At 32.8% G+C, this 9,213-nt stretch overlaps 1 pseudogene; it reads right to left on the bottom strand.

Moving 5' to 3' along the window:
- Nucleotides 1-5,187: 5,187 nt before the first annotated feature.
- LOC113603528 (uncharacterized) lies at nucleotides 5,188-5,296 on the bottom strand (annotated as a pseudogene).
- Between the last annotated feature and the right edge of the window lie 3,917 nt (nucleotides 5,297-9,213).

A 9,213-nucleotide genomic window follows, 5' to 3' on the forward strand; every position in this document is an offset into this window, starting at 1 on the left:
TTCTTTCATTACTGTTTTATAGTTTTCAGAGTACAGGTCTTTCACCTCTTTGGTTAGGTTTATTCCTAGGTATGTTATTATTTTGAGTGCAATTGTAACTGGGGTTGTTTATTTAATTTCTGATTCTTCAATATTGGTGTATAGAAATGCAACAGATTTCTGTGTTTTGAGTTTGTATTCTGTGACTTTCCTGAGAGCTCTTCTTCTGTGGTCAGAAACAAGACAGGGATGTCCATTTTCACCATTATTATTTAACACAGTACTGGAAGTCTTAGCCTCAGCAAAGAGACAACAAAAAGAAATAAAAGGCATCCAAATTGGCAAGGAAGAAGTCAAACTTTCACCATTTGCAGACAACATGATACCATATATAGACCACCCAAAATACTCCACCAAAAAATTGCTAGAACTAATACATGGATTCAGCAAAGTTGGAGGCATCATGATTATGGAATTTAAGCTATATTACAAAGCTGTAATAGTCAAAACAGTATGACACTGGCACAAAATCAGACACACAGTTCAATGGAACAGAACAGAAAATGGATAAAGAAGATGTGGTGTGTATATACAATTGAATATTACTCCGCCATAAAAAACAATGAAATCTTGCCATTTGCAATGACATGCATAGAGCTAGAGAGTATAATGCTAACTGAAATAAGTCAGTCAGAGAAGGACAAATACCATATGATTCATTTATATGTGGAATTTAAGAAACAAAACAGATGAGCAAAGGGTAAAAGAGACAGAGACAGAGAGACAGAGACAGAGACAGAGAGAAACTAAAGAACAGACTCTTAATTACAGAGAACAAATTGACGGTTACCAGAAGGGAGAGGGATGTGGGGTGGGGGGGTGGGCGATGGGTGAAATAGGTGATGGAAAGTAAGGAGTGTGATGAGCACTGGGTGGTGTATAGAATTGTTGACTGAGTATATTGTACACCTGAAACTAATGTAACACTCTATGTTAACTGGAATTAAATTTAAAACTTAAAAAAAATCTTTCATCTTCAATGAAACGCACCTTATCACCACATTTCTTATGCAATTACTACCCTCAAAGTGCTAACTACATAATTTATTTATTGTGTTATTTTTAACTGTTTGCCCTCCCACTCTAAAGGCTGTATATGGGTATGGAATCTTTAACTCTTTTTTTCACTTATGTTTCTGATTCATCTATAGTAGTGCCCGGTTCATTGCAGCTGGTAAACATTTGTTGAATAAATGAAAATACTGACTTATACTACCACTTATTATATATGAATCTATTACGCAAAATTCCCATAAACAATGTGTTTTCTTTTGTTTCTTCCATACAGATCATGTTTTCTCCCCATTTTCCCAGTTGCATGATTCTACTTCTGTACTTTAAGTATTATCGCCAAGTTATCTTACAAATCATCAAGTCTGTTTTCTCTCAAATTTATTTTAAAATTTACTTTCTTAAATACTTAAAAAAATCTTGTTTTGGATATTTCTTTGTATGTCCATCAATACATAAAATTTCTCTCAATGATTCTCTAAACTGGATGTCTTTTCATTTCTATCCCCCTCTCAATCATATAATTTTGTTTATCTTAGACTGTTGTTTTATCAAAGTTTTAATTTTACTAAGTCCCTAATTCTTTGATTTATATTATGAGGACAAAGCAAATTTGTTTCTTAAATTTATTTGTTTCTTAAATTTACAATTTTTAAAAAGTATGTTCTTCTGTTTCTTTAGTACTCTATTCTTGTTTTCTTTGACTTGAGTACAGAGTCTTTTCATGGTCATGTTTTTGGGTGTTTCTGTTTACACAGCCTTGAATGAAAAGAGATCAGTCATTGCTAGCATTTTGCCATAAACAAGACTTTCCCTTTGTTTCTATTCCTGTTTCCTGGTTACAAGTAGCAGTTTCCTCTCAGGATTTAAGCTAGAAGGCCACAGATGTGCATATCCCCTAGGCAAAATTTGTGTGTCTAGCAATAATTTTTCAAATCTGGCTACAGAATTGAGGGGAGGAATCATCTGCTAGCTCTGACTGGGATTAAGAAAATTAAAATTTAGTCTTTAGTAATTTATAGTAATAGTTTCCTCTTGCCAAAAAGCCTGAATAAAAACTGATTTCAAGAATGTACTACTCCCATGACTTTTCCATCACAAACTATTACTAGTCTGACTTCAAATTTTATAAGTGTGCTAGCATCCATTCATTGATATATTTATTACAAGAAGCAGGATGTCCAAATGCATGAATGATTATGGGAGTAGGTTAAGGGAGCATGACTAAGTTTTCTTCTTAATACAGATCCTGATCTCTGATACAGAGACATGCAATGCAAGGATATCTTCTCATCTCCTTCCTCACATTTTGTTTTTCTTTGGAATGAAATTGTATTTCAGCTTCAGTCACTGGTGATGATTTTCATTTCATATCTTCTAATCCATAATTAGTGAAAAATTGTCTTTGATTCTGTTTTCATGGTTTTGTGTCTTAGTTTTTAGTTTCAATTTAGTAGAATATATTTTGCTAATCAGATGTCACCTTAACTAAAAGGACTGTATAAAATTTTATTCCTGCTTTTGCAATTCTCAAAATTACATTCCTGTATTATAGTAATTTTTTATTTTTGCATATTTTCAGAAACTTTTGTTTTTATATCTCATACTGTCTTCTCTACATTTTACCCTATACTCTCATCTTTCTTTATAAAACTCATTTTTCTTGTATATTAGACAGGATTTCCTGTCATCATCTAAAACTAAATATTGATTGATACATAATAAATTATGATCAGAGGAATATTAGTACTCCCCTTTTAGCAGAGAAGTGTCTTAGTCCATTTAGGCCACTATAACAAAATACCATAGATTGAATAGTTGGGTAGCTTATAAAAAATGAAAATTTATTTCTCACAGTTTGGAGGAGGAAGTCCAAGATCAGCATGCCAGCACAGCTGGGTGAAGGCCCTCTTCTGAGTCACAGACTTCTTGTTGTATCCTGACATGATTTATGGGGCAAGCTAGCTCTGTGGGATCTCTTTTAAACAGCACAATCCCATTCATGAGAGCTCCACCCTCAAGACCTAATTGTCTTCCCCAAAGCCCCACCTTCTAATACCATCATCTTGGCCATTAGGTTTTCAACCCTGCATCTGCAGGGGACACAAACATTCAGCCTATAGTGGGAGTCAAATAACAGAAATTCAAATGTGGAGCACCCTATTGATAGCCCTCCCAGATCCCATTTTCTAGGCAAGTGCACCAAAACACCAGCCCCTGAGAGCTGTGAATATTGCCTGTTAATGATCATAGCTGCCCTCTTCTCCAGAGAATTGCCTTTGCAAATGACCACAGAGCGAGGTTATACCTCCTATAGTCTATCATGAGGCAAGGGCAGAGGACAGCTCATACTTAATGACTGACTGACACTGGGTGCCAAAGTACTGAAACTTTGCTTCAAAGTGGCCATGTCTATAGAGATCTTGGTCATCGCTCTTTTGATCTGCTCCTAGGTATCCATAATGGTCATTGCTAGAAATAAAATATAATTGATTACTGTATATTAACTTTGTATATTATCTTACTACTCAATTCAGATACACACACACACACACACACACACACATATTCATTCTAAGTGCACAATCATGTTATCTATGAATTATGACAATTTTACTCGCCTCTCAAAATCCTCAGGAAATTCATTTATTTTTTCTTATTTTATTGCTCTAGCAAGGAAGATCAGGAAGATTTCCATTAAAATACTAATAAAAGCCATAATAGCAGGCATTCTAATTTTTATCTCTGGGGAAGGGCTTTCAATATCTCACTATTAAATATCATGTTTGCTCTAAATTTTAAGTTAAACTTTACAGATTAACAAAATTTCATTCTATTTCTAGTTTGCCAAAAGTTTTCAGCATGAATGGCTATCAAATTATTATCAATTGCTTTTTGTATCTATTGAAATATACATATGGTTTGGTTTGTTTACTGTACTGATCCATAATAATTTATTTTCAAATGATTAGCCAACATTACGTTTCTGGAAAATCCAAATTAGTTGTGATATATTATCCTTTTTATGTATTGCTGGATCAAGTTTTCTAGTAATGTGTTCAAGATTTTTAATTTTTTTTATGTTTTTTTATTTTTGAGACAGAGACAGAGCATGCCAGGGGTGGGGCAGAGAGAGAGGGAGACACAGAATCTGAGACAGGCTCCAGGTTCTGAGCTGTCAGCACAGAGCCTGACGTGGGGCTCAAGCCCACAAACTGTGAGATCATGACCTGAGCTGAAGTCAGATGCTTAACCAACTGAGCCACCCAGGTGCCCCAAGATTTTTTTATTTAGGTTTTTTTGAGATAATGCCTACAATTTTCCTTTCTTGTATTATCTTTGTACAATCTAAGGCTCTTTAGTTCTCAAAATTTTTGTGGTATGTATTTCATCTTTATTATCTATCTTCTGGATTTTGTATAAAATTAATGTTATTTCTCCTTTTAATATTTAGAAAAATTTGTAAATGAAGCCCTTTAATCCCGGAGCTTTCTTTGTGGAAAGGTTGTAAATTATGATTACATTTTTAATGGATATAAAGTTGTTTACATTGTTTCTTTTGTGTCCATTTTGACAAATTTGACTTTTTCTAAGAAAGTGTTTGGCACTATAAAAATGTCATCCCCTTATCTTTTGACTTCCATAGTTTATGGTAAATAGTTACTCATGAATCTTATTGTTTGAAGATGGTGTATCTTTTATTTCTGGCTGCTTTTTCTCTTATCTTTGTTTTTTACTTGTTTCACTATGAAATGCCTAGATGTGGTTAATATCTATATTTACTCTGCTTAGGGTTACAAAATCTCTTTGAATCTCTGTGTTCATATCTGTCATTAATTTTTGAAAATTATTTTATTGTTATCTTTTTGAATATTGTTTCTGACCCACTTACTTTCTAATACTCTCTTACTGAGACTTGCAATACATTTATGTTAAAACTTTTCACTGGGTCCTATAGGATTCTGTTTTTCTTTATGTTCTTTACTATTCCGCATTTTTCAAGATGAATTATTTTACCAAAATAACTTAAAGTTCATTAATCATCTGTTTTACACTGTCTAATTTGTTGCTTATTGAATTTTTAATTTCTTCATTCTATTTCTCAGTCCCATTATTTCCAGATTATTTGTAATATATTAAAATTCTTCAATGAAATTCTTTACCTTATACATCTATTTTCCTAGATATATTAAACTGATAAGAACAGATACTACACTTGATCTTAGCCAAAAGCCTGAAAAGCGATATTTTTCCTGTATATATTAATTACAGTTATTTTACTGTCCTTAGATGATAACTCTAATATTTCTATACCCTATAGGTCTTCCTATATAATCCTTCTTTGTTTGGTTTAGTCATTTGGATCTATTTTCTAGCATTCCTGCCAAGTTTTATTAAACCTTAGAAATTGATATGAAAAATTGTACAGAGTCTGAATGGTATAAAAGACTAAGTAGTAAAGGTGTAATAGACTGGTATTGACTATGGGCAGGACCTCCTTAAATAGTTTATTTCCAATTTACCATTAGTCTTAAATCCTATCCATTTCTGAGTTTTTAACTAAAAAGTCTATGATATTTATGTATGTCTTTCTGGGTGGGCTCTCAACTCTAACATTTGTGTCTCTAGCATATTGGAACTGCTTAAATATCTGCTTGCCTTTTAGTCATCTGGTAACCATTCCCATGTTGTGTTTCCAGAATTGTGGCCCACGAATATTCAACTCAGGAACCAACAAATACCTCAAGAGAAAATCACACACAGAATTCATGGCTTACTTTTCTGTAGTTCTCATTTCTCTGAGACCAGTCCTTTGAGTTGAAGAATTCCTTGGCAGCCCTAAATTCAAATTTTAATTGCACTTGTCCAGTAAGACAGCAATATCCAAATCATTACTTTCTGTTCAGCTTCTATATCTCACCATTAAAATCAACAAATTCCCTGATGAGAAAATTTAGGCATAAATACACACCTCATGTAGTTGTGCTTCCATTATTTCTGATTATCTCTAGCATCTTGGTTCCTTAATTCCTAGCTTGCAGTTTCCTGATATATTCAAACAGCTGCTTTGTTTCCCCCCTTAAATTGTATCTAGTTTGGTAGCTGCTCTTAGAGAGAAAAAAGGGTAGCTTAATGCTACCTCACCATAACTGAAATAAAAATATTCCAAACACCACTTTATATTTAAATTCAATTCCTATAAATGATTCATACAGTTATGAAGATGAAATTCAAACCTGTTTGTTGCTTTAACTATTACTTTTTTTATAAATTTAGCTATTTACATCAAAAATGTCTCTACTTTCATATGAGTTAACAATGGAGATTTGCTATAAACAAATAAAACTGAATTGTTAAATAAAAAGTTCCAGAGAATGTGGATTTATTAAACAAATTCTAAGGCTCCAACTATAATTCTTGAGAAAGTAAAATTCACGTCTGCCATGGAGACCCAAAAGCTTCCAAGCACTCTACTAACAGGCCCCAATGAGATGATTTGACTTAAACATTTATTATTTTTTCCAACGGAATTATTAAAAAAAAAAAACAAATTATTTTCACTATCATCTTTACTTAAGTAAAATTGATTGATTTATCAGAATCTCATTCTCAAAGTATTTTTTGTGTGTGACTTGAAGACTTTTTTGCCTCAGTGATAACAAATTTCTGTTGGAAGTATAAAATTTAAATAAGTCTATCCATCTGTAAAACCAGTATTTGATCTATATTACATGAAGTATTTTTATAGGTTTCCTTTTTTCTTATTTTCATAAATAATCCATTCCATCAAAATTAATTCAAGAGTCTCCATAAGAACTATTTACAGTAAGAGGAAATTAAAAAGGAAATTCTCGTTTCTACCTGTTAAATTTTATACGACCATTTTTAAATGTGGCACGTTTAGTGATAGTCATTTTGGACAATATAAAGGACGTTTCTTCCCAGTTGAATAGTAAAGCTTAACAGTGGTGGAAAAGGAAAAAGAAACCATAAATGAACAATATACTACTATCCACATCCTGAGGGCTTATAGAAAATAAGCTGGGGAAAAAATGAGGGATAACTTTTTTGTATTGTGTCAATACTTTTTTTGCATAGTTTTTATAGTTAGAACCAAACTCCAGCTCTTTTCCCATTGCACCATATTTCCTTACATCATTTTTAGCTTTATTCTCAAAAAATTATTTTTAATAATGTATGAATGAAATAAAATCCTTCTCTGCAAAACAAATTAATTTGGGGAATTTGGCTAGGTTTTATATAGTAAGTCTAACTCATTCAGAGCTTATGTTCAAGCCTGATATTTTTCTAGCCATGCTGCAAATAGTACAAAATTTATATCTTTATTAACACTGTTCAAAAGTTCAGTTTGGAAGAGGTAAAAATAGTTATATCTTTTGAAATAATTATATTAGCTAAAAATAGCAAATAATGTTTTTAACATCAAATTCTCTCATTAAAAATGTTGTCTCCTCTGTAAGCCTTCTTTAACCATTTTAATCAGTTATTTTCCTCCACATCAATCCTCCAAAAGTACTTGGCTCACCTTTCTACCCAGTGCCTCCACTAAAGTATGCAAAGTCCCATCTCCAGTGAATATTTTTATGTAACTCCTTTCTACAAAACTAAGGGCTGAGGCAGGGTCTCTCTTTGTCAAGGACTAAGGGGGTACTGGCTCTATTGTAGTGGATTGTTGTTACAACTTTTTCCCCTTTAATGTAATGATTTGCTTTAAGGTCTATACTCATTTTACACTAAACAGGTCACCAAAAAATTAGAAATATATTTAATTATTTTTTTCTATTCCCAGCATGTGGTACAGTGCTTAAAATACAGTAGGTGTGAAGAATTATTAACCTCCAAAATTTGATAAATGCATATCTCAAAATCTCACTGACATGCCACCTTCCCTCTTAAGGACTTCACTGTACTCTTCTCCAGCCTCCTTATACAATGAGGTTATGTATTTTATTTGATATTGATCATTTTACTTTCTTATAATTATTTATATCATTATCATATCTCCTTTAAAAGAATGCCAGCTTCTTAAGAGCAGGATTCATTCCTAATAATCTATGTATCTATCTGGCAAGGGGTACTGTCAGTATTTGGAACACAATCAGTGCCTGTTGAAAGAATAATTAATCACACAGAGAGGTGTGAATTGGAGATGGTGTTCTGCTTTCTTCTCTACCTGGGTTGCTGTGAAGCTCAAATGAAAACAAAAAGTCTATAAAAGTGTTACATAATTTTAAAGAATCAACATTATTATGGTGATTTCTGCCTTATATATATGGAACCATATAGAAGTTTTAGATATCTTTGATTCTCCACCATAGCTGTTATGCAAAAGCTGTGAATGCAGCTTCCAATTCAACATAATGTGGCCTAGACATCAATCATAATTGATAGGTAGAGAAAACTATTTGATGATAGAAACCATACTTAGAGTAGGCTTCAGTATTTTTCAGCCAAGTATTTTTTAACCAAGCTGAGATTATGCTACATCTATCCAAGAAATATTTTTGAATGTCTGATATGTGCCAGGCAATATTAAGTGCTAAGAGCTAAGGGTACAGTGATGAACAACATGAACATGGTCTTTGCCCTCAGAAAGTTTGTGTTTTAAGATGATTTATCTCTAAAAATATAGCTATACTTTAATAGTTTTCTGACTGAGATCTTTAAAATTTTTTAGGATAGATGCTTTAAACGGCTTTATCCCTTTACCTCTCCTGAGGTTTAGTGAATACTTTAAAAGGAAATTCCTCTGTGAAGACTTTTGTAATCAAGTTCAACCTTTTAGATCCAACAAAACAGTGCCCTTGTCACTCAGGTCTAAGATATTAACATTACCTCGTTAGCAAATCTTGATTCTTGGTATCAAGAAGGCTAATTAATTTAGATGGATTAGAACCCATCGATATGCTTGTACACAGCAAAGGCAAGTTGTGTGCCTTGTCCACCTATACTCCTATAACTTTGTGTCTACCCAAATGAGAGCTTTGAAATTTTGTGTCCTACTCCTAAACAAATAAAAGGAAGAAGGTGACAACTTGTTAAAAAAACATCTGGTTGATAATGCAAGGCTGGAATCCTTCAATGATGTCAGTCCAATAAGAAATTCCTGCCCTATTCCTCTGACTCATCAAGTCCCAAAAC

The sequence above is a fragment of the Acinonyx jubatus genome, chromosome D1, assembly GCF_027475565.1.
Source record: "Acinonyx jubatus isolate Ajub_Pintada_27869175 chromosome D1, VMU_Ajub_asm_v1.0, whole genome shotgun sequence".
Classification (NCBI taxonomy): Eukaryota; Metazoa; Chordata; class Mammalia; order Carnivora; family Felidae; genus Acinonyx; species Acinonyx jubatus.